Source organism: Phyllobates terribilis, unplaced genomic scaffold, assembly GCF_046119375.1.
Source record: "Phyllobates terribilis strain yellow unplaced genomic scaffold, ASM4611937v1 Scaffold_1__5_contigs__length_1240528914, whole genome shotgun sequence".
Taxonomy (NCBI): domain Eukaryota; kingdom Metazoa; phylum Chordata; class Amphibia; order Anura; family Dendrobatidae; genus Phyllobates; species Phyllobates terribilis.
Genome location: NW_027362761.1, coordinates 179356862 through 179384190, shown reverse-complemented (window position 1 = coordinate 179384190; position 27329 = coordinate 179356862).

The window sequence follows — 27329 nt, the reverse complement described above, 5'->3', positions numbered from 1 at the left end:
CATCTGTTAATGGGTAAACTTTTTCACATGTTGAAATAGCAATGCATTTATAGCTACTAAACTTGGTAAGAGTCAATAGCAGAAATGCTCTCCTGACAAGTCTGTGTTATTAAATAATTGCACTGCCATTTATATAACAAATCTAGAGCCTTGAAGAGCTCTACTTGTGCCATTCCTTAGTTATACCCCTAAGAAATATATGTATTCACTGAAAATTGGGAGCTACTGGCTGTGGGAGGTGAAATTCCCTAGACACACGCATACTGTCCAAGCAGGGTTGCCGGTGTGAACATGGTTGTTAGTGGGAACTTAGCCTAAAGGTATGTGCACATGGTGCGGATTTGCAGTTTTGACGCTGCAGAATTTCTGCACCATTTCCGCACCTAATATGCAAATTAGGTTACTTACGGTATTTGGTGCGGTTTTTACATGCGGTTTTGCGCATGCGTTTTTTGATGCGTTTTTCATGTCTTCATGTTGAAATTAGAGAATAGTTTTTTTTTTAAACAAACTTTATTGATAATCATGTAGCATTTTTGTGTGCGTTTCCGCTGCGGAAACGCACACAAAACACACATGCGGACCACACAAAACACACATGCGGTTTTTACCCATGCGGATTTTCCTCATCTAATGCAAGTCAATGGGTATGTGCACATGGTGCGGACTTGCTGCGGTTTTGATGCTGTGTTTTTATGCAGCGTCAAAACCACAGCGGCCAGATGTTACAGCATAGTGGATGGGATTTCTACAAATCCCGTGCCCACTATGCGTTTTTGTGCACCTGCGGATCACCTGCAGAAACTGACATGAGGTGCGTTTTTCAGATCCGCAGCATGTCTATTTCTCTTGCGGAAATGCATGGGCGTGGAGAGGGGGTGAATATTCATGCCCTTTAACAGCGGGCACACGCGATCGCTCAGCAGCAACAGGAGCCTCACTGCGGCTACGCTGTGTGCCGGCTATTAAGGAGCATGAAGTCACTGCTCCCCGCGCACACAGTCCCAGCGTGGGGAGCAGTGACTTCCGGCAGCTGATCTCTCCTTGTGAGCCGCGCATGGCAGTGACGTCATGCGCTGCTCACATGTAGAGATCAGTGCGGGCAGACTGGATGCAGCGTGGGAGGAGAGAAGAAAGGTGAGTAGGAGTGTTTATTTTTTTATATGCAGCCTGATGGGGATTAGGGGGACCATGCATACTAGGATAAGGATGAGGGGGCCATACATACCAGGGTAAGGGTGAGGGGTGCCATGCATACCAGGATAAACATGAGGGGGCCATGCATACCAGGACAAGGATGAAGGGTGCCATGCATATCAGGATAGGGATGAGGGGTGCCATGCATACCAGGATAGGGATGAGGGGTGCCATGCATACCAGGATAGGGATGAGGGGTGCCATGCATACCAGGATAAGGATGAGGGTGCCATGCATACCAGGATAAGGATGAGGGGTGCCATGCATACCAGGATAAGGATGAGGGGTGCCATGCATACCAGGATAAGGATGAGGGGTGCCATGCATACAAGGATAGGGATGAGGGGTGCCATGCATACCATGATAGTGATGAGGGGAGCCATGCATACCAGGATAGGGATGAGGGGTGCTATGCATACCAGGATAGGGATGAGGGGTGCCATGCATACCAGGATAGGGATGAGGGGTGCCATGCATACCAGGATAAGGATGAGTGGTGCCATGCATACCAGGATAAGGATGCGGGGTGCCATGCATATCAGGATGGAGGGGTTCCATGCATCTCAGGATGGGGATGGGAGCCACGTATAATAGGAAGGGGGGGCATATCTACCAGGATGGGGATATTATCAGAATTGGGGGACATTACCCCTATTCCAGTGTCAGCAGCAGACCCGCTCCCCCTTAACAGTGCATCGTGACAACATTTTTTGCTTACATTTTTTTTTCTATTTTCCTCCTCTAAAACCTTGGTGCGTCTTATGGTCCAGTGCGTCTTATGGTCCGAAAAATACGGTACTCAGTTTCTGCCAAGCTTTAGCACTTGGATAGATGTTCTCACATTTGACTCTAGAATACTTTAATATTCAAAGGAGTTCATAATCAGCTAATTGACTGCAAAGTGCCTAGGTCCTGTGCCTGCAAAACAAGCCCAAATCATCACCTCTCCACCATCGTCATGGACAGTTGCTATGAGGTGTTTGCACTAATATGTTGTGTTTTGTTTCTGACATACATGGTTTAGAGCAAGCATCCCCAACCTATGGCTTGTGAGCCACATGAGACTTATGAAAAAATACCAAAGATGTATTGTTTATGTTTATTAGTTTTGCGCAATCAGTGTACCTTTCTGTAAGGATCTGAATCATGTATCTGTTCTGTCCGGTTTTTGCCCTTATCCAAAATGGAGTTGACAGCCTCGGGGGCCATCTTGTTTCCTGTCTGATATCTCCTGTTTCCTGTTTGCTATATATATAAAGAGACTCTCGCCAACTATACTTTGCTTGTGTATCTTGTATCTTACCTGCTGCCAAGCTTCAAGGACTTGCATCGTGCCTGTTGCTTCTCTACATTGGGATTCCCCACCTGTTACCTGCCTGCCGTTTATCCGGACTTTCATCTGTGTGCTAAGACCCGCTCTGCATCCACCTGCAGTTCAGCTTGCTCTCTGCAAGGAGCCTGGTCCGGGCTCAGGATCTCGTGGACTGTGCGTTTCTGGACCTGGGACATCTATCGGTTTGTACTGACATCACAACCGTTTCCAGAGACTGTTTACTGATCGCATATTGCCTATACCTGTCTGCTATAATATATGCTTGCCTGCTTCAATATATCCTGTTAATACGATATATCGTGTTTGTCTTTACTCCGACCCACGCTATCGATCTCCATAAGTATAAAGTATATAGCTGACAGAATACACAAGCCTCAAAAGAATGGAGTTCGCTGGGTCAGATACTGTGGAGGTGCGTCTAAAGAAAATATGCACATATATCACAGGATTTCATGGGGACCTGCAGGCTACTAAAACAAAACTAGCGGCATTAGAGACTCAAATTCATCATAATGCTAATGTGGCCGACTGGTCCATTCACGCATTAGCAAATCGCCTGTCAACTCAAGAGACTACAGCCGCAGCTCCGGTTCCAGTATCAATGCCAACTTCGGCTCTGACTTTTCCTACACTCCCGCCATTCAGGTTTGGTGGAGAAAGAGAAAAATTCTGTGGGTTTTTAAATCAGTGTCAACTGTATTTTTCTACACAGGCAGCTCACTTCCCAACTGAACGAGCGAAAGTATTAACCATGATAATGCTGTTAACTAACAAAGCTCTTGCCTGGGCAAATCCTCTGATTGAAACCGATGATGTGTGTTTAAATTCGCTGAAAGACTTTATTTCTGCAATGGGTCAAATGTTTGGTGACCCCAATCGGAGTGCCACAGCAGAAGCCACACTATTGACACTCCAACAGGGAAAGCGCTCTGTCGTAGAATATGCAATGGAGTTTCGGAGGTGGGGGCTGGATACTACGTGGTGCGATTCGGCAAGATATGCAGTGTTTAGGAGGGGTTTATCCGCTGCAATTAAGGATGAGCTGGCACGAGGGGAGTCACCTGTTGCCCTGGGAGACTTTATCAACCATTGTGTTCGGATAGATGTTCGCCTCACAGAACGCCGGCAAGAGAGATGGGCAGATGCTAATAGTAACAACTTGCTATCTTTTTCTCCTCCCTCCAGAGAAACTCAGAATAAGTCCTCTCTTCAGGTGGAGTCAGAACCTATGCAGGTGGATGCAATTCAAAGAACTCGCCCTGACGCATGCAAGGAACATCGTTTCAGAGAATTTATGCTTCTATTGCGGAAAATCTGGTCACTATATTTCAAATTGTCCCAGTAAAATTCGCAGGACTACAGCTGCAGTGACCGAATACGACGTCTCAGACGAAGTCTCAGTAATTTCTCATCAAAGTCCTCCTCGGAATAAAGAAACCGACCAGTAATACGATTTCTCTGACTGTGCTTCAGAAACATCTTCACCCGTGAATGCAGCCATTCTTTCAGTAGGCTCCACTACTTCGGCCTCGGAGAGCTCAAAGAAAAATTCACACTACTACATTCCTCTCAAGATAAAGATTCAGTCCGGCTGGGTTACTAGTTCTGCTATGGTTGACTCTGGAGCCAGTGGTAATTTCATGGACATCGCATTCGCTAAAAAACACGGTATACGTCCACAGAGGAGAATCGCACCGGTATTAATGGAGACCGTGGATGGGTCCCCGTTAGCATCCGGGCCTGTTGACCTTGAAACAGCAGCATTGAAGGTTCGTATGGTGGCGGACCATGCAGAAAGACTGTCGTTTTTGCTGATCTCTTCTCCCCACTTTCCTGTAATCTTAGGCTTACCGTGGTTACAATTACAAAACCTTACTATCAACTGGGCAACAAAGGAATTGCAGTTTCCAGAACGGCAGATGTCTTCCAGGGAATCAGCTTTAATCGGGTCAGCATGTGTAAGTGGTCTAAAACTACCAATGGAATATCAAGATTTTGCAGATGTATGTGATAAAAAGAACGCAGACAAGCTGCCACCACACCGGCAGTATGATTGTCCCTTAGAACTCTTACCTGGCGCCGCGATTCCGTTCGGTAGCATTTATCCTTTGGCCGGACCTGAACTAAAAGCTCTCAAAGAGTATATCGATAAGAATTTAACTAAGGGGTTTATACGACCTTCTTCCTCTCCAGCCGGTGCCCCAATCTTCTTCATGAAAAAGAAGGACGGCTCCCTTCGACCATGTATTGATTATCGTGAGCTCAACAAAATTACGGTCAGAAATTCTTATCCACTTCCATTAATTCCTGAATTACTTGAGAGAATACGACATGCCAAAATCTTCACAAAATTAGACCTTCGTGGAGCATACAATTTAGTACAGATTCGCCCTGGTGACGAATGGAAAACAGCTTTCCGGTCACGTTACGGACATTTTGAGTATCTTGTTATGCCTTTCGGACTTTGTAACGCACCGGTTACTTTTCAACACTTGGCAAACGATATATTTAGAGACATACTCGATATTTTTGTTGTGGTTTATTTGGATGACATTTTAATATTTTCCAGCAACTTCGAGGATCATCAGCGGCATGTGAGAATGGTGTTGGATCGTCTACGGCAAAATCAGTTGTACATCAAGTTGGAGAAATGCGAGTTTCACAAGTCGGAAATTCAATTTTTGGGGTATGTTATTTCTCCCCAGGGTCTCAGCATGGATACAAGCAAGACTCAAGCCATTCAGGAGTGGCCAATTCCCAACACACTAAAGGAGGTGCAACGATTTATTGGATTCGCCAATTTCCACAGACGGTTCATTAAAAATTTCTCGGAGATTGTCTCACCCATTACCCAACTGACACGGAAAAAGACCCCGTTGGTCTGGTCACCACAAGCGCAGACAGCATTTGACAGGTTGAAGTCTAAATTCACGTCAGCTCCCATTCTCATACATCTGGACCCGGATCGGGCCTTCATAGTGGAAGTGGATGCCTCGGACTGTGCTATAGGGGCTATACTTTCGCAAAGAACAGGTGAGAAAGATCTTTTGCATCCCTGTGCTTTTTTTCACAGAAGTTATCACCTGTAGAAAGGAACTACGACGTTGGAAGCAAAAAATTGTTGGCCATTAAAACGGCATTCAAAGAATGGAGACACTTGCTACAGGGGGCATCCCAACAAATTGTCGTACTTACGGACCATCGTAACCTTGAATTCATGAGGTCTGCAAGGTGTCTAAAACCCAGACAGGCTCGGTGGAATCTTTTTCTTAATCAGTTTGATTTTGTTATCTCCTATAGGCCGGATTCTCGTAATGGGAAAGCAGATGCATTATCCAGAATTCATTCAGTTGATATAAACCCGGCTGCACCTCCAAGAACAATACTCTCGAAAAACAACTTTATAGGTCTGTTACACAATCAAGATCTATTAACGGCTATCAGGGAGGCGTACGCGGCAGACCCGTTCCTGATTCAACCGTCCAGCCAGGTAAATCTAACCTTGAAAAATAGACTTTGGTTCCAGGGACAACGCCTGTATATTCCGGAAACGGTTACATTAAGGGTGCTAAAATTAATGCATGACTCTAAGATCGCTGGTCATAGAGGAGTTCAGAAGACTCAGGAATTCTTGTCTCGCTTCTTCTGGTGGCCAACTTATCGGAAAGACGTTCAGCATTACGTCTCATCTTGTGAGGTATGTGCAAGATCAAAGGTTCCTCGCTCCTCACCTACCGGACTGTTGCAACATCTTTCTATTCCATCCCGTCCCTGGGGGTCTATTTCAATGGATTTTATTGTAGAGTTGCCTATGTCAAAAGGAAAGAACACTATCCTAGTAGTAGTTGACCGCTTAACCAAGGCTGCTCATTTCATTCCCTGTATCGGCTTACCACGAAACAGACAACGGATCTTATTGTACAAGAGGTTTTTAGCCTACATGGACGAAGTGATATCAGATCGAGGGGTCCAATTTACTTCAAGATTTTGGCGAAGCTTTTGTGCTGCTCTGGACATTAAGGTAAATCTGTCATCTGCTTTTCATCCGCAGTCTAACGGCCAAATGGAACGGACAAACCAGACTTTGGAGCAGTATCTGTGTTGTTACGTGTGTCATTTGCAGGATGATTGGGTAAACTTACTTCCGTTGGCCGAATTCACATATAATAATTCACAGAGTGCGTCCACCAAACAGTCTCCGTTCTTTGCTAACAAGGGGTATCATCCCAGCATTCTTCCACGGTTTCCAATAGATACATCCGTAACCGCAGTAGCCGATCAGATTACGCTTCTTCAACAGAATCTAGGGGTCTTAAAAGAAACGCTGGCCACAGCTCAAGAAAGATATAAGAATGCGGCAGATAGGTTCCGCAAGCCAGCACCAACATACAAGGTAGGAGACATGGTTTGGCTTTCAACAAAGAACTTAAAACTAAGAACTCCAACGTCTAAATTGGGGCAGAAGTATGTTGGGCCATACAAAATCGGCAAATTGGTAAGCCCTGTAGCCTGCCAACTCAAGTTGCCAAAATCCTTGAAAGTACACCCTGTTTTTCATGTCTCTCTGCTCAAACCGGTAGTACCAAATCCTTTTCCTGGACGCATATCTGCTCCACCCGATCCAGTTCTTATTGACGGGCAAGAGGAATTCATCGTGGAGGGGATCATCGATTCTCAGATTCATAGAGGACGGCTCCAGTACCTGGTGAAATGGCAAGGCTATCCATCGGAGGAGAATTCTTGGGAACCTCGGGAGAACATCCACGCTACTCGTTTGATTGAACTGTTCCACAGCAGATACCCCAACAAACCGGCTCCAAGGTTGTCCGGAGGACACCCTTTAAGGGGGGAGTAATGTAAGGATCTGAATCATGTATCTGTTCTGTCTGGTTTTTGCCCTTATCCAAAATGGAGCCGCATGTACCTGTGCTACCCTTATCCAAGATGGAGCTGCATGTACCGGTTCTGTTTGGTTCTGCCCTTATCCAAAATGGAGTTGACAGCCTCGGGGGCCATCTTGTTTCCTGTCTGATATCTCCTGTTTCCGGTTTGCTATATATATATAAAGAGACTCTGGCCAATTATACTTTGCTTGTGTATCTTGTATCTTACCTGCTGCCAAGCTTGAAGGACTTGCATCGTGCCTGTTGCTTCTCTACATTGGGATTCCCCACCTGTTACCTGCCTGCCGTTTATCCGGACTTTCATCTGTGTGCTAAGACCCGCTCTGCATCCACCTGCAGTTCAGCTTACTCTCTGCAAGGAGCCTGGTCCGGGCTCAGGATCTCGTGGACTGTGCGTTTCTGGACCTGGGACATCTATCGGTTTGTACTGACATCACAACCATTTCCAGAGACTGTTTACTGATCGCTTATTGCCTATACCTGTCTGCTATAATATATGCTTGCCTGCTTCAATATATCCTGTTAATACGATATATCGTGTTTGTCTTCACTCCGACCCACGCTATCGATCTCCATAAGTATAAAATATATAGCTGACACTTTCATTGAAGAAAAAGTTTTTATTTCTAATTTTAATTTCTTTAAAACTTTCACCCCCAAGCCTGTTTTTTGACCTTCCTGACCAGGCCAAATTTTACAATTCTGACCAGCGTCACTTTATGAGTTAACAAATGGAAAGCTTCAACATATCCGATTGATTTTTGTGACACATTGTGTTTCATATTAGTGGTAAATTTTGGTCAATATGATTAGTGTTTATTTATGAAAATATTGGAAATTTGCTAAAAATGTGAACATTTCGCAATTTTCAAACTTTGAATTTTTATGCCCTTTTATGCCCAGTTATACCACACAATTTAGATAATAAATAACATTTTCCACAGGTCTACTTCACATTAGCATCATTTTTTTAAATATTTTTTTGCTAGGAAGTTAAAAGAGTTAAAAGTTTATCAACAATTTTTCATTTTTCCAACAACGCTTACAAAACCAATTTTTTTTAACCCCTTAGTGACCGGACCAAATTTTTGAAATCTGACCAGTGTCACTTTATGTAGTAATAACTCTGGAATGTTTCAACATATTCCATCGATTTTAAGACTGTTTTCTTGTGACACATGATATTTTATATTAATGATAAATTTAGGTTGATATGTTTTGCGTTTATTTATAAAAATGTTTTAAAAATTTCAATTTTCAAACTTTGAATGACAATCCCTTTAATCCCAATAATCATACCACACAAAACATTAATAAATAACATTTCCCTCATGCCTGCTTTACATCAGCACCATTTGTAAACTGTTGCTTTATTTTGTTAGCATTTTAGAAGGTTTAAAAATGTAGCAGTAATTTTTTTCATTTTTTTTCAAGGAAATTTACAAAACTTATTTTTATAGGGACCTGTTCAGTTTTGAAGAGACTTTGGGGGTCGTATATGTTGGAAACCACCCAAAAGTGATGCCATTTTAAAAACTGCACTCCTCAACATATTCAAAACTGCTTTCATGTAGTTCATTAACCCTTTTGGTTCTTTTCAGGAAGTAATGGAAAGTGGCATGACAAGAATGGAAAAGTTTATTTTTACCATCTAAATTGTGATAACTTCTGAACAGACCGCTATAGCCGGAAGACTCTAAGGCTGCGTTTACACATTGCGTATTTTTGCGCGCTTTTTTTGTGCGCGCTTTTTCAAAATACACAATGTGCCTTGTGTCTGCCAGCAAAGTGAATGGGAAATTCACTTTGCCGTTCAGACACTGTGTGATTTTACACAGCGCAAAAGCGCAGCTGCGTAAAGAATTGACGGGCAGGGAGTCCAGGCTGAAAATAAGCAGTCTGACTCTTTGGCGGAGAGGAGGGACGCAATCCAGGAACTGACACAGCAAGTGGATCAGCTAAGAAGGTCTCATGCCCCGTTGCCACGTCAAGAGGGGTGGGGAAAGCAGGCTTGTTCGACATATGACCTGTTGCCCTGACAGATGGGGTGGGAAGAACTGAGACATCCAGTAAAACATCCCTTTCTACAGGTCACCAGGAGAGACTCGAGACCGGACGGCACCAGAGTGGCCCGGGATACTGGCAGAGAGTCACCAAATATTGGCCTACACAGAAGGCGTTCCAGAGACTGAGCTGGGTATGTAGGATTTGCTACAGTGTTTCTGAAGATGAATTTGTGGGGATTGCGGCCATCCCACCAGGGTGTCAAAATATTAACTCACCTTGTCAGGAGCCGATCGTACAGATGGATGTGAGTAGCCACCGAAGACTCAACGTAATAGAGGTGACTATTGAGCCCCAAAAGCAGCCGGGCAAGGCCTGATGATTGCACATACTATGGCGACAGTGGTGGATGGCCAAGTGGCCGTCCGGTGTGCCAATGTACTTGATTCTACTGTTGTGCTTTATGCAGGCGAAAAAGTTGCAGATTTGTACGTGTATAAAGGAGAGACAGTACCCGAAGTTCAACCGACCCTGATTGCTGAGGTACAGGAACTGTGGACAGGGTCAACTGGCCGGAAGATCCCCGAAATAATACAACTGGACACCAGTCAGTTCTCCTCCAAACAAATTCAGCGGATAGCAGACCTGTTATTGGAGTTTCAAGCTGCTTTCTCCAGAAATTAAGATGATTTTGGATGTACAACCCACACTGAACACAAGATTCCGACGGGTGACACACCTCCTAATCCATGAGCGATATTGACAAATTCCACTTAACCTGTACCAGGAAGTAAAAGTCATGCTATCACAGATGCTGAGTAGTGGAGTAGTGCAGGAGAGTCAGACACAATGGGCTGCACCAATAGTGCTCATCCCAAAGAAGCATGGAAGCTTGAGATTCTGTGTCTACTATTGCAAATTGAATAGTGTCACCCATACGAGACACTTACCCTTTGCCTACAGTGGAAAAGTCCCTGACGGCGCTTCGACAGGCCAAGTATTTCTGGCAAGTGGCTACTGGCACGTTCTGGTGGCTGAAAGAGACAAGCCCAAGATAGTTTTGATTTTACGAATGGGCCTGTACGAGTTCAATAGAATGCCTTTCGGGCTCACCAATGCCCCTGGGATGTTTCAGTGGATAATGGAACACTGTTTGGGTGAGCTGAATTTTGAATCCTTCTTGATCTATCTAGACGATATCATCGTTCATCCACCCACCTTTAGTAACATCTACAAAGACTACGACAAGTGCTGACCCATCTACAGGCCCACGGTCTGAAGGGGAAGCCCCAAAAATGACATTTGTTTCAGACAGAAATCTAATATCTAGGACACGTGGTGTCTTCTGGTGGAGCCTGTCCGGCTGGAAGCAAAGTGGAAGATGTAAGGAACTGGCTTCCGCCACGGACACTTTGAGCGCTCCAAGCCTTTCTGGAACTAACAGTATATTATTGACATCTCATCTCGAACTTCACTAAGATAGACAAGCCTCTTCACAAGTTACTGAAGAGGACCGCAAAAGGCCCAAAGAATCTGCCCATTGCCTTGGGACCTTTGCAACAACAAGCCCTGGATCAGCTGACTGAAAGAAGCCTTGACCAATGCCCCGGAGCTGGCATGCGCCCAATATGATTGTCCATTCATTCTATATTCGGACTGATGTCTTCATGGATTGGGAGCGGTGCTGGCCCAGGAGCAGGGTGGCCAGAAATGTGTAATAGAATACGCCAGTCGGTCCTTGAGAGACTCTGAACGAAGCCCAGATAACTACAGTTCCTTTAAGCTGAAGCTGTTGGAGCTCTTCTGGGCCATGACAGAGTAGTTCGCCAAATACCTCATTGGAGCTCAGGTCTTGGTCCAGACTGACAATAATCCATTGGCTTATCTACAAAGTGCAAAGCTGGGTGCCCTGGAACAGAGGTGGGTCACCTGAATGGCGAAGTTCAATTACTCCATCAAGTACCGTTCCGGAAAAGAGAATGCTAATGCTGACGCTTTGTCTCGAGTCACCCTTCTCATTTCCTCTGGAGAGGTGGATGAAGAAGAAGAGACAGAGATACCGGAATTAGGTCGAGTGAAACCCATGGCCTCCGTAGCCAAGTCTAATGGAGTAACAGCAGGCCAGATGGTGCTGCTCAGCAGGACACCAGCCGAATGGGCACAGACCCAAGATGACGACCCTTTAATCCAGATAATAAGGGCTGGCTACTACAAGGGAAATGGCCTTAAGTTATGGCTCGGGCCGAATTACCCCCAGATGGCTGGAGGATTCTGTATCAGTAGGAAAGACTCAGTGTTAAAGATGGTGTAATTTACAGGGGAGTGTATTTCCGTCAGAGAGAGAAAAGAAGTGGTAAGTCGTGATTCTTAAATATAAAAGTCAAAATAATTTCAAAATAATTTGCAAATTATTTTGATTTTTATATTTATGTTTTAATGGTATCAACCCTTGGTATATTTGGACAAGTAGTGGCTATTGTCCCAATTTGCTGCAGGCCTATTAGACTACCTACCAGCGCCACTGCTCTTTCCTCTTTTAAGTCGTGATTAGTGTTGAGCGATACCTTCCGATATCAGGAAATATCGTATCGGATTGGATCGGGCCGATACCCAAAAAGTATCGGATATCGCCGATTCCGATACCGGAAACCAATGCAAGTCAATGGGACACAAATATCGGAATGAAAATAAACCCTTTCTTTCCTTGTAGGTTAATTCTACATGAAGTAAAACAACTAAGAATAATGTAGAATGACATGAAAAGCCGGCAATTCATCAGCGGCATTCACCGGTACCCGACAATTTACAACAGAAAGAATAGAGCTTCACACATAGATTAGATAGATAGAAACATGTCAGTCACATATATATGAAGTACAGTGACAGTGTTGCTTACTGTACTTGTCATTTAGTGTAAAGGATTTATTAAAAAAAATATTAGTGTTTTCGTGCACCGTCTCTTTAAAAAAGCCGGCCGGCAATTCAGCATCTGTACCCGACAATTTATAACAGACAGAATAGAGCTTCACACATAGATTAGATAGATAGAAACATGTCAGTCACATATATAAGAAGTACAGTGACAGTGTTGCTTACAGAACTTGTCATTTAGTGTAAAGGATTTATTTAAAAAAATAATAGTGTTTTCATGCACCGTCTCTTTAAGAAAGCCGGCCGGCAATTCAGCATCTGTACCCGACAATTTAGAATAGAAGGAATAGAGAATCACACATAGATTAGATAGATAGAAACATGTCAGTCACATATATATGAAGTACAGTGACAGTGTTGATTACTGTACTTGTCATTTAGTGTTAAAATAAAGGATTTATTTAAAAAAAAATTGGCGTGGGGTTCCCCTTAATTTTAGGCTCTAGCGGAGGTTAAGCAGACAGCTGGGGCAAATGTTTGAAGCCTGGGAAGGGGGTAATACCCACGGAGCTTCCCAGGCTACTAATATCAGCCCCCAGCTGAATACCTAGCCTTTACTAGCTATTAAAATGGGGGACCCCCCCAAAAAAATGACGTGGGGTCCCCCCTAATTTAATAGCTAGCACAGGCTAGGCAGACAGCTGGGGGCTGATATTAATAGCCCAGGAAGGGTGCCATGAATATTGGCCCCCTCCCAGGCTAGAAACACCAGCCGTCAGCCGCCCCAGAAATGGCGCATCCATAGGATGCGCCAATTCTGGCACTTAGCCTCGCTCTTCCACGCTGCCCTGGTGCGGTGGCAGGGGGTAATAGGGTTGGGGTTGATGTCAGCTTATAATGCCAGCTGACATCAAGCCCAGGTTAGTAATGGAGAGGCGTCTATAAGACACCCCCATTACTAACCCCATAGTCAAAGTTAAAAGAAAACACAAACACCCAGAGTAAAGTCCTTTAATTGAAATAAAGACACAATTCTTTATTGTTCTAAATTAAACCATACTTACCATCACGCCCATTCCAGCTGAAGCCAACGATCTCCTGCAATAAAAGAAAAATAATAAAGCAACCTCATCCTTACCTTTCGATGGTTCCCAGGACAGCTCCAGCTCTGCTACATCGAGATGACAGGCTGGACCGCAGCAGAAAGCTGCCATCCAGCCTGTCATCCCGCAGACACTGAGAAGCGCAGGCATGCTTGCGCTCCTCAGTGTCTCTCTGTGACGTCATCCAGATGAGCCGAGTTCATGTCCAATGAACTCAGCTCACCTCATGCACGTCACTGACAGCGTGGGAAAATTCTCCTGCACTCAGCGCTTCAGCGTGAGAATTCTCCCACGCTGTCAGTGACATACATGAGGTGAGGTCATGTCCAATGAACTCAGCTCACCTCATGCACGTCACTGACAGCGTGGGAAAATTCTCACGCTGAAGTGCTGAGTGCAGGAGAATTTTCCCACGCTGTCAGTGACGTACATGAAGTGAGCGGAGTTCATTGGACATGACCTCGGCTCATCTGGATGCCGTCACAGCCAGACACTGAGGAGTGGAAGTATGCCTGCGCTTCTCAGTGTCTGCGGGATGACAGGATGGATGGCAGCGTTCTGCTGCGGTCCAGCCTGTCATCTCGATGTAGCAGAGCTGAAGCTGTCGTGGGAGCCATGGAAAGGTAAGGATGAGGTTGCTTTATTATTTTACTTTTATTGCAGGAGATCGTTGGCTTCAGCTGGAATGGGCGTGGTGGTAAGTATGGTTTAATTTAGAACAATAAAGAATTGTGTGTTTATTTCAATTAAAGGACTTTTTTCTGGGTGTTGTGTTTTTTTAAATACTTTACTAGAAATTCATGGTGGTCATGTCTAATATTGGCGTGACCCCATGAATTTTGGGCTTAGGGCCAGCTGATAATGCCAAGCTGGCCTTAACCCCTTTATTACCCAGTGAGCCACCGCACCAGGGCCCTGGATGAGTTGGGTACAGCGCCAGAAGATGGCGCTTCTATGAACGCGCCATTTTCTGGGGCGGCTGCGGACTGCAATTTGCAGCGGGGGTGGCCCAGAAAGCTTGGGTCTCCCTGCGCTGCGGATTCCAGCCCCCAGCTGCCTAGTTGTATCTGGCTGGGCACAAAAATAGGGCGAAGCCCCACGCATTTTTTTTTTAAATTATTTCATGAAATTCATGGAATAATTAAGAAAAAAAGGGCTTCCCTATATTGTTGTGTCCAACCAGGTACAAATAGGCAGCTGGTGGTTGGGGGCAGCCCATTCCTGCCTGCTGTACCTGGCTGGACACAAATATAGTGCGAAGCCCCACGTCAATTTTTTTTTAATTATTTCATGAAATAATTTTTTTAAAAAAGGGCTTCCCTATATTGTTGTGTCCGGCCAGGTACAAATAGGCAGCTGGTGGTTGGGGGCAGCCTGTTCCTGCCTGCTGTACCTGGCTGGACACAAATATAGGGCGAAGCCCCACGTCAATTTTTTTTAAAATAAGTCCTTTATTTTAACACTAAATGACATTTGAGGAGTTAATAAAGATGCAGTCCCTAAATTATTATTTATTTTTTAATTAATTTTTCCCAAAACTTTTGACGTGGGCTTCGCCATATTTTTGTATGCCAGCCAGGTACAGCATCCAGCTTCTATGAACGCGCCATTTTCCGGGGTGGCTGCGCACTGCAATTTTCAGCGGGGGGAGGGGGGGGGGCAGAAAGCTTGGGCCTCCCTGCGCTGCAGATTCCATCCCCCAGCTGCCTAGTTGTACCTGGCTGGACACAAAAATAGGGAGAAGCTTCACGTATTTTTTTTTTTTAATTATTTCATGAAATTCATGAAATAATTAAGAAAAAAAGGGCTTCCCTATATTGTTGTGTCCAACCAGGTACAAATAGGCAGCTGGTGGTTGGGGGCAGCCCGTTCCTGCCTGCTGTACCTGGCTGGACACAAATATAGTGCGAAGCCCCACGTCAATTTTTTTTAAATCATTTCAGGAAATTCATGAAATAATTTAAAAAAATTGATGTGGGGCTTCGCCCTATATTTGTGTCCAGTCAGGTACAGCAGGCAGGAACGGGCTGCCCCCAACCACCAGCAGCCTATTTGTACCTAGCCGGACACAACAATATAGGGAAGCCCTTTTTTTCTGAATTATTCCATGAATTTCATGAATTTAAAAAAAAAAAAACGTGGAGCTTCGCCCTATTTTTGTGTCCAGCCAGGTACAACTAGGCAGCTGGGGGCTGGAATCTGCAGCGCAGGGAGGCCCAAGCTTTCTGGGCCCCACCCGCTGCAAATTGCAGTCCGCAGCCGCCCCGGAAAATGGCGCGTTCATAGAAGCGCCATCTTCTGGCGCTGTACCCAACTCATCCAGGGCCCTGATGCGGTGGCTCACTGGGTAATAAAGGGGTTAAGGCCAGCTTGGCATTATCAGCTGGCCCTAAGCCCGAAATTCATGGGGTCACGCCAATATTAGACATGACCACCATGAATTTCTAGTAAAGTATTTAAAAAAAACACAAACACCCAGAAAAAAGTCCTTTAATTGAAATAAACACACAATTCTTTATTGTTCTAAATTAAACCATACTTACCATCACGCCCATTCCAGCTGAAGCCAACGATCTCCTGCAATAAAAGAAAAATAATAAAGCAACCTCATCCTTACCTTTCCATGGCTCCCACGACGGCTCCAGCTCTGCTACATCGAGATGACAGGCTGGACCGCAGCAGAACGCTGCCATCCAGCCTGTCATCCCGCAGACACTGAGAAGCGCAGGCATACTTCCACTCCTCAGTGTCTGGCTGTGACGGCATCCAGATGAGCCGACAATGAACTCGGCTCACCTCATGTACGTCACTGACAGCGTGGGAGAATTCTCCTGCACTCAGCGCTTCAGCGTGAGAATTTTCCCACGCTGTCAGTGACGTGCATGAGGTGAGGTCATGTCCCATGAACTCGGCGCACCTCATGCACGTCACTGACAGCGTGGGAGAATTCTCACGCTGAAGCGCTGAGTGCAGGAGAATTTTCCCACGCTGTCAGTGACGTGCATGAGGTGAGCTGAGTTCATTGGACATGACCTCGGCTCATCTGGATGACGTCACAGAAAGACACTGAGGAGCGCAAGCATGCCTGCGCTTCTCAGTGTCCGCGGGATGACAGGCTGGATGGCAGCGTTCTGCTGCGGTCCAGCCTGTCATCTCGATGTAGCAGAGCTGAAGCTGTCCTGGGAACCATGGAAAGGTAAGGATGAGGTTGCTTTATTATTTTACTTTTATTGCAGGAGATCGTTGGCTTCAGCTGGAATGGGTGTGGCGGTAAGTATGGTTTAATTTAGAACAATAAAGAATTGTGTCTTTATTTCAATTAAAGGACTTTTTTCTGGGTGTTTGTGTTTTTTTTAAATACTTTACTAGAAATTCATGGCGGTCATGTCTAATATTGGCGTGACCCCATGAATTTCGGGCTTAGGGCCAGCTGATAATGCCAAGCTGGCCTTAACCCCTTTATTACCCAGTGAGCCACCGCACCAGGGCCCTGGATGAGTTGGGTACAGCGCCAGAAGATGGCGCTTCTATGAACGCGCCATTTTCCGGGGCGGCTGCGGACTGCAATTTGCAGCGGGTGGGACCCAGAAAGCTTGGGTCTCCCTGCGCTGCAGATTCCAGCCCCCAGCTGCCTAGTTGTACCTGGCTGGACACAAAAATAGGGCGAAGCGCCACACATTTTTTTTTTTAATTATTTCATTAAATTCATGGAATAATTAAGAAAAAAAGGGCTTCCCTATATTGTTGTGTCCGGCTAGGTACAAATAGGCAGCTGGTGGTTGGGGGCAGCCCGTTCCTGCCTGCTGTACCTGGCTGGACACAATTATAGGGCGAAGCCCCACATAATTTTTTTTTAATTATTTCATGAATTTCCTGAAATAATTAAAAAAAAATTGACGTGGGGCTTCACACTATATTTGTGTCCAGCCAGGTACAGCAGGCAGGAACGGGCTGCCCCCAACCACCAGCTGCCTATTTGTACCTAGCCGGACACAACAATATAGGGAAGCCCTTTTTTTCTTAATTATTCCATGAATTTCATGAAATAATTAAAAAAAAAAAAACGTGGAGCTTCTCCCTATTTTTGTGTCCAGCCAGGTACAACTAGGCAGCTGGGGGATGGAATCTGCAGCGCAGGGAGGCCCAAGCTTTTTGCCCTCCCCCCCCCCGCTGAAAATTGCAGTCCGCGGCCGCCCCGGAAAATGGCGCGTTCATAGAAGCTGGATGCTGTACCTGGCTGGCATACAAAAATATGGCGAAGCCCACGTCAAAAGTTTTGGGAAAAATTTATTAAAAAATAAATAATAATTTAGGGACTGCATCTTTATTAAGTCCTCAAATGTCATTTAGTGTTAAAATAAAGGATTTATTTAAAAAAAAAATGGCGTGGGATCCCCCATAATTTTAGTCTCTAGCGGAGGTTAAGCAGACGGCTGGGGCAGATGTTTGAAGCCTGGGAAGGGGGTAAAACCCACGGAGCTTCCCAGGCTACTAATATCAGCCCCCAGCTGAATACCTAGCCTTTACTAGCTATTAAAATGGGGGACCCCCCAAAAAAAAATGACGTGGGGTCCCCTCTATTTTAATAGCTAGCAAAGGCTAGGCAGACAGCTGGGGGCTGATATTAATAGCTCAGGAAGGGTGCCATGAATATTGGCCCCCTCCCAGGCTAGAAACACCAGCCGTCAGCCGCCCCAGAAATGGCGCATCCATAGGATGCGCCAATTCTGGCACTTAGCCTCGCTCTTCCACGCTGCCCTGGTGCGGTGGCAGGGGGTAATAGTGGTGGGGTTCATGTCAGCGCCAGCTGCCATGAAGCCCAGGTTAGTAATGATGGCCGTCTATATGACACCCCCATTACTAACCTACAAAGTGTTAAAAAGAAAAAACACACTACACCCAGAAAAAAATAATTTATTTGAAATAAAACACCATTTTATTTAATTCTTAGTTTACTAAAAAAAAAATAGTTACCTGTCCACGTTCCTGCGCTGATCTCCCATGCACAGCTGTCACATCTGGAGATGGTGACAGCTGTGCATGGCTGCTGTAAGCTCACGCTGCCGGGAACACGTCCGCTCCCGGCAGCGGGAGCCACTGACTGAGGTCACCGGAGTGCATTCAGGCAGCGCAGCTCCGGAGACCTCCTTTACGGCAGTGCTGTACCGTGGGAATTTCTCACGATACAGCAGTGCCGTAAAGGAGCTAACCGGAGCAGCGCTGCCTGAACTCCGGTGAACCCTTACGGCCCCGTCATTCTAGCGGCGGCAGCGGTTCAGAGCGGTCACATTCTATGTGGCTGCTCTGAACTGGAGATCTTCGTGGGACACTCGTGGACTACTACGGAGGGGTAAGGATAAGGTTGTGGTTTATTATTTTATATTTTATTACAGGAGATCGATGGCTTCGGGGAATTAGGTGTCTTGGTGAGTATAGGTGTAGTTTTTTATTTTTTACTTTATTTTAGGTGGCGATCGGCGGGGACAGGTAATGTATGAACTAATTTCTTTTAGGTAACCACTGGCCACCAATGACATGTATTTAACATTTATTGGGGACACAGTAGGGCAATTTAAATAGCAGGATCAGGCTGATGGGAACTACTGCTCCCATCGAGCTGATCCTGCTGGCAGGAGTGGACGGGGGACAGACATAGGCCGATGGGAGTAGTAGTGTCACATCGGCCTATGTCTGCCCGCACACACACCCGCACACACACCCGCACACACACCCGCACACACACACCCCGCACACACACCCCGCACACACACCCGCACACACACCCCGCACACACACACACCCCGCACACACTAATCATGACGGGTCCGGGAGGTGAGGCTGACCTGTGCGGCCGTGGGAAAGTTGATGTGAGTTCATGCAGTCAAGCATGAACTCACATGAACCCTCTGAGGGCACCGCGGCTACTTCAAATGAACAGCTGATCGGCATCACCTGATACCTCAGCTGTTCATTTGAAATAACCGGCGGGAAAGCGCAGCACAGAACGGGAAAGCCGGCGGTGAAGTCTTTTCACTGCCGGCTTCCCCGCCCGGGTCCTTCGCTCCTTGGTGCTGCGCTCCCCGCCCGGTCCTAATTTACGATCGGGATGGGAGGTGGCGAGGGGAGCGGAGGATCGGGGTGGGAGGCTGCGGGGAAGCAGTATGGGGCTGCGTGATTGTTTAAAAGCCGGCGGCTTTTTACCGCGCGCCGGCTTTTAAACAATCAGGAGAATTCTCCCACGCTGGGATGGCATTCTGATGACAAGCTGGATCGCAGCTGAGCGCTGCCATCCAGCTTGTCATCCTTCAGAGACACTGCAGAGCGCAGGCATTATGGGAACTTCCGATTCCGGTATTCGATATTATAAAAGTATCGGAATTAAGTATCGGAATTCCGATACAGTGAATATCGGCCGATACCCGATATTTCAGTATCGGAATGCTCAACACTAGTCGTGATTCTTAGCAGCCTAGCTCGGAGTGTAGCTAAGGAGGGCCATGAGAAAAGTGCCCATTTCGGTTCAGAAAAAACAAATGGATTCAATGATTTGTGCACTGTAATCAGCTGGAGTAGATCGTCAGAGAAGTCTTCCAGCAATGTAGAGCTTGCGAGCTGGCAAAGACACCGGAGCAGAGGGCTCCGACTCATCCAGTCAACTGCACTCATGGAGACCTTGATGATTGATTATTTACTAGTCAGGCTTGCCGCAGGAGATCAGAATCCCCATTCAAGTGACCACATTTTGGAAATTATTAACAAATTACCAAAAGCTAAATAATCCGTAACTCAAGACTGTTAAAATGTAACTTTCATTTAAACTATTTAATAGGTATGTATGGTAGATTTAAAATTACAAGGGTCAGTATATGGCTAAATCACGTTGAGGTATAGTACCAATCTCAATCATACCTAGAATTCACTCTGATTGTTATGGTATTCCCTAATCCACATAACTTTTCAAGTCTGAATGGAGCTTAGTGCAACAGCGGTTCTGCACTATACTGTAGTGATATTTTTATTTCATACCCATACAACTGACCTATGTTATGTAAAAGGACAAACCCAAAGCCTCAATCACTTGGTAACGCCAATCTTGTTGAAACATTTTGGGGAGGTTTAGGATTATGTTAATCAAGTACCCTATATTATTTTCATGCACTATTGCTGTTTATTCATTTACTGATGGGTATTTGCTTACCATGTTTCTATCTTGGGTTTTGTCTGTTTAGTGGCAAGTGTGAATATGCACTAACATGCTGCATGCACACCAACTTATATTTAAGTATTTCTTTGTTTTTTTTCAGTTTCTTTCAACCCTGTGCATATAAAGGTGTGGCCTGCCCTTTCTTTGAGCTGTGATATAGCAGAAACTAGGAGCAAAAAAGCGCAAATAGGATCTTATTTGAGAATATCAATTATGAAAATAAAGTATATGCTAACCTGATAAGGTTGTGTGGCCCACGACCATGAATACACATGAAAACAGCTGCTGCAGATCCACGGGTCTTCCGACCAGAAAAGAGAAAAAAAGGAGCCAAATGTGGTTTATCCATGCAGCTGGTACGCAATGAAGATTCAAATGAAAGTATAATAAAGGATTTTTTATTTCAGGTTCTTTAGTCAATGTGTTTCAAAGTCATTCCAGACTTCTTCCTCAGGACGCAAACCGTATAAGGACACAAACCATTTTCTTTGAGGGCATTATATTCATATGGTTCCCCATTGCTGCGTGTCTACTTGACAAATGGTAAGGTTTTTTAATAGAAGAGGTTAGGGCAGTCCCGATTAGTGTCACCGTGATATGGTGGGATGGCTTTAGCATTTTTTGGATCAAAATTATGTTAACCAAGTACCCTATATTATATTCATGCACAATTGCTGTTTATTCATTTACTGTAGGGAATTTGCTTATTATGTTTCTATCTTGGGTTTTGTTCGTTTAAATGTGAGCCGAGGCTTACTGTGATCTTTGGGAGGCAGAATGAACAAATTAACAGCAGGTCAAGATTTGGTTTTATTCATTTTTTTACGCTGTTCACCGTGCGGTATAAGTGATTATACGACTTTATTCTTCGGGTCAGTGCGATTACAGCGATACAAGATTTATATTTTTTTCTATGTTTGGTTAATATCACACACTAAAAAATGCTTTTTTTCAAACACAGTTTTTGCATCGCCATGTTTTGACAGTTAAAATTTTTCTATATTTCTGCCAACAGAGTCATGTGATGGCTTGTTTTTTGCAGGACGAGTTGACGTTTTTATTGGAACCATTATTGGGCACATAACATTTTTTGATCTCTTTCTATTCCGATTTTTTGAGAGGCACAATGAACAAAAAACAGCAATTCAAAAATTGCTTTTAGTTTTTTTTTATGCCATTCACCGTGTAGTAAAAGTGATAAGACAGCTTTATTCTTCGGATTTGTACGATTACAGCGATACCACAATTCTATAATTTTTTTTTTTATGTTTTGGTGCTTTTACACACTAAAAACTATTTGATAGAAAAATGAATTGTTTTTGCATCACTGTATTCTGAAAGCTTTAGCTTATTAATTTTACCACTGATGAAACTGTGTGGGAGCTTGTTTTTTGCAAAGCAAGATGACATTTTCAGTGATACTATTTTTATTTACATTCAACTTTTTGATAGAGTTTTATTCCACATTTTAGTGGTATGATGAAAAAGCATAGTTTTTGCCAAGTTTCTATTCATTTATTTTACCATGTTCACTGAAGGGGTTAACAAAAATATTAGTTTTTATCGATATACTTTGTGATTTTTTTTTTATTTTTTTTTCTTACTTTTTTTTTTTTTTACTAAGTCCCTGTATGGACCTTTAACTTTTAATACTCTGATCACTGGTATAATGCATTGCAATGCACCAGCATTGCATTGCATTATACAGTGGCTTGCGAAAGTTTTCACCCCCTTGCCATTTTTCGAGTTTTGCTACCTCATAACCTGTAATTTCACTCGATTTATTTGAGGGCTTGCATCAGTTCATGTAAAGAACATGCCTACAACTTTAAACATTTGGTTTTCTTTTTATTGTGAAGCAAACTGCAAACACGACAAAATAACAGAAAACTTTAGTGTGCATTAACATTCACCCTCTAAAGTCAGTGCTTTGTAGAGCCTCTTTTTGCGGCAATTACAGCTGCAAGTCGCATTGGATAAGTCTCTATGAGCTTTCCACATCTTGTCACTCGGATTTTTGCCCATTCTTCAAGGCAAAACTGCTCCAGCTCCTTCAAGTTAGATGGTTTCCTCTGGTGAACAGCAATCATTAAGTCTGAGCACAGATTCTCAATTGGATTAAGGTCTTGGATTTGACTAGGCCATGCCAAAAACATTTGCACGTTTCCCCTTAAACCACTCAGGTGTTGCTTTACCAGTGTGCTTGGAGTAGTTGTTTTGTTGGAAGGCGAACCCCCATCCCAGAAATAGGATTTGCTCAAGAATATCCCCGTATTTCACACTGTCCATCTTCCCCTTGACTCGGACCCTTTTCCCTGTCACTGCTGCCAAAAAAAATCCCCACAGCATGATGCTGCTACCACCATGTTTCACTGTGGGGTTGGTGTTCTTGGGGTGATGAGCTGTGTTGGTTTGGCGCCAGAAACAGCGTTTACTTTGGTGGCCAAAAAGTTCCATTTTGGTCTCATCTGACCACAGCACCTTCCTCCATACATTTTGGTAGTCTCCTACATGTTTTTTGGCAAACTCAAAATGAGCCTTACAATTTTTTGTTTGTAAGTAAAGGCTTTTTTCTGCCCACTCTTCCATAAAGGCCACCTCTATGGAGCATACAACTTATTGTGGTCGTATGGACAGATACTCCAGTCTCTGCTTGGGAACTCTGCAGCTCCTTTGGGGTTACCTTTGGTCTCTGTGCTGATTCATTACACACAAATTGGATTACAAAAATATTTAAACACAGGTTAGAATTAGTGAAGAGCGAGCTCATTTAACCCTTTGACTGAGCATGCTCGGGTGCATTCCGAGTATCTTTGGCGTGCTCGTATATTATGTTTGAGTCCCTGCGTCTGCATGATTTATGGCTGTTAGACTGTATCAATACACGCAGGGATTGCATGTTTGTTAGACAACGTCACCACATGTGACGATTCCCTAACAAACAGGCAATCCCTGCATGTGTTGATGCTGTCTAACAGCCATAAATCATGCAGACGCAGGGACTTGAACATAATATACGAGCACGCCAAAAATACTCGGAAAGCACCCGAGCGTGCTCGCTTAAAGGGTTAAACTAGCAGTCTCGCTCATCACTAGTTGTAATGTAACAAAATAGGTAAAAAGCCAAGGGGGTGAATACTTTCACAAGCCACTGTACCTGTCAGTGTTACACTGACAGATTGCCTTTTAGACCTTACTGCTGGCATGGTCTTACAGGTCACCTTAGCTAGCAGATCCAGAGTTGACCTCTTGTTGTCATGACAATGATCGGAAGCCCGCAAGCCCCCTTTCTTTCCTAACTTTCTAAATGCTGCAATCGCTATTGATAGGCCCAGGGTGGTACAGGCAATGCTCCTGATTGAAACAGCTGGAGCTGGGCTATTGTTTAAGCCTAGCTCCCAGCAGCAGTTGTGTGTGCACAGCTCCTGTGCCCACATGATCGCCATGACATAAATTTCCGTAATTGTGTAATCAATTGTCATGAAAGGGTTCATTTACTATACTGTGGTATTTTTTAAGCAATGTAAAATTAATGCACTATGGGATATATAAGGAAAATAACATGATGAAAAAATATATATTGTCTCGAAATAATTATTGCAAGATTGACAATTTTTAAAGACAAAAACAAAATGGAAACCTACCGGTAGAAATAAAAACTACAGGGGAAATGATTTATAGTACCTTATGACATGCTTACTCAGAGAGGTATTTCTACATTGGAGCAGAAACCCTAAGGGTTGAATGTCACCTCATCAGGCATATTATTTATGTGAAGAAAGACAGATTAAATACTTAAAAGAAAGTCATTAGTTTCATAGTCGTCATCATGAGAACATATGCTAATTTTTAGATTACACAATATATAGGGAAGGGTTCTTTATGGCTATAGGCAATGGAAATGTACATTTCATTACATTTTTAAACTCATAATTAAGATTTAGTTTAATTATGATAAATGTCCTTTATAATAAAAAGCTTTACCTCTGTAGACACTGTACCGATAATATTAGTTCAGTGATTAAATGGCAGTTCTCTAATAAAATGGTAATATTAGTTAACAATCTACATAAGAGTTGTAAAGAAATTGTAGCTCACCATAGTTTATAGGAAAATCTGTTAACAGAATACAGACTACAGTGTAAAGTAACAGGCTCACATGACACAGGCGCGACTGTGTGGACTTTTCCGTAATACCTTTCAGCTGTCACCTCACATGGTCTAGCACAGTCAAACAGGAGGACTATCAAAGTCACTATAATAGATAATGCAGGGAAAGCAGTGGCTATTTTAGGGTTTTACAGCCTAGGGATATAATGGAGGTCAGAGTGCAAAACTCATTGTTGCAGAGTGTGGTGTACTACTGCAGCACTGAAAAACATTCAATGAGAGTAGTAGTCTCAGTCTATGGGCATGCTCTCACAAGCATATACAGTGGGTACGGAAAGTATTCAGACCCCTTAAAATTTTTCACTCTTTGTTTCATTGCAGCCATTTGACAAATTCTAAAAAGTTCATTTTTTCCTCATTAAATTCTCTCTGCACCCCATCTTGACTGAAAAAAACCCCAGAAATGTAGACATTTTTGCAAATTTATTAAAAAAGAAAAACTGAAATATCACATGGTCATAAGTATTCAGACCCTTTGCTTAGACACTCATGTTTAAGTCACATGCTGTCCATTTCCTTGTGATCCTCATTGAGATGGTTCTACTCCTTCATTGGAGTCCAGCTGTGTTTAATTAAACTGATAGGACTTGATTTGGAAAGGCACACACCTGTCTATATAAGACCTCACAGCTCACAGTGCATGTCAGACCAAATAAGAATCATGAGCTCAAAGGAACTGCCCAAGGAGCTCAGACAGAATTGTGGCAAGGCACAGATCTGGCCAAGGTTGCAAAAAAAATTCTGCATTACTCAAGGTTCCTAAGAGCACAGTGGCCTCCATAATCCATAAATGGAAGAAGTTTGGGACCACCAGAAGTCTTCCTAGACCTCGCTGAGCAATTGTGGGAGAAGAGCCTTGGTGAGAGAGGTAAAGAACACCAAGATCACTGTGGCTGAGCTCCAGAGATGCAGTAGGGAGATGGGAGAAAGTTCCACAAAGTCAACTTTCACTGCAGCCCTCCATCAGTCAGGTCTTTATGGCAGAGTGGCCCGACGGAAGCCTCTCCTTAGTGCAAGACATATGAAAACCCACATAGAGTTTGCTCAAAACCACATGAAGGACTCCCAGACTATGAGAAATAAGATTCTCTGGTCTGATGAGACAAAGATAGAACTTTTTGGTGATAATTCTAAGTGGTATGTGTGGAGAAAACCAGGCACTGCTCAACACCTGCACAATACAATCCCAACAGTGAAACATGGTGGTGGCAGCATCATGCTATGGGGTGTTTTTCAGCTGCAGGGATAGGATGACTGGTTGCAATTGAAGGAAACATGAATGCGGCCAAGTACAGAGATATCCTGTATAAATATAGAAAGTTTTTCTTTTTTAATAAATTTGCTAAAATTTCTACATTTCTGTTTTTTTCAGTCAAGATGGGGTGCAGAGTGTACTTTAACCCCTTTCTGGCCCAGGGCGTACTAATACGTATCTGTGCCCTGGGCCTTATGGGCCTGATACGTATTAGTACGCCCTATCTTTAAAGCGGCACCGCGACTTCGGTCGCGGTGATCGCATTAAATTTCCGGTGCCATCTTACCTTAGGGTAGATGGCGCCGGCATCTCGGGGGGGAGGGGGGGGTGTCGCCGCCCCCCCGAACCCGCGATCGATGTCAATTCTGAACAGCCAAACACAGCATTTCTCAATCTGATTGCCGGAAACAGTGATGTGCAGCCTAGGATCGGTGCTCCTAAGAGCACCGATCCTAGGCTGTTGCTAAGAGACCCCAGCCCTGGCCCCAAACTGCTATGATCGGTGTGATCGCCGATCACATCGATCGCACCGATCATAGCGGGTCCGTGCGGTAACAGGGCGGTCACGGGGCGGTGACTGGCTTGTGACCTGCCTGTCACTGCCCCATGACCCCCTGTGATGTCAGAGAAGCCCCCAGCCAGCTGTGATTGGAGCGATCGATAATGACATCGATCGCTCCAATCAGAGTACCTGAACACAGGTGACAAGGCGGTCACAGGGCGGTGACCAGCTTGTGATCTACCTGTCACCTCCCTGTGACCCCCTGTGATGCGTGCCCAGGCCCCAGCCATCTCTGATTGGAGCTATCGATGTCATCATCGATCGCACCAGAGTACCTGACCGGGAGGTGACCGGGTGGTGACCAGCCTGTGACCTGCCTGTCACCACCCTATCACCCCGTGACCGGCCTTCAGATCCTCACACTTGGTGAGGATTTCTACAGAGCGGTCACACTGATCTACACCGTGCTGGGCCTTGTAGTGCCACAGAATCTTCTGTGACACCACAAGACCTTCTTCTCACCTGCTCCAGTCGCTGCTGCTGCTTCGGCGTCCTGCCGCAGTCTCCAGGGTCCTGGATCTCCTGCTCCGGCATCTTGCTGCGGCCTCCTGTGTCCTGGATCTCCAGGTCCGTGTCCTGCTGCTGCGGATTCTGCTCCAGAGCCTCTTCCCGAACCTGCTGCTGATCCTGCTGGTGAAAGAAGAACAGAGAAGACTTTGGTAAGTCCATCTCTGTTCTCCCCTCATCCACCCCTATCCCCCCTCCCCACCTCCTTTTACCCCCAAT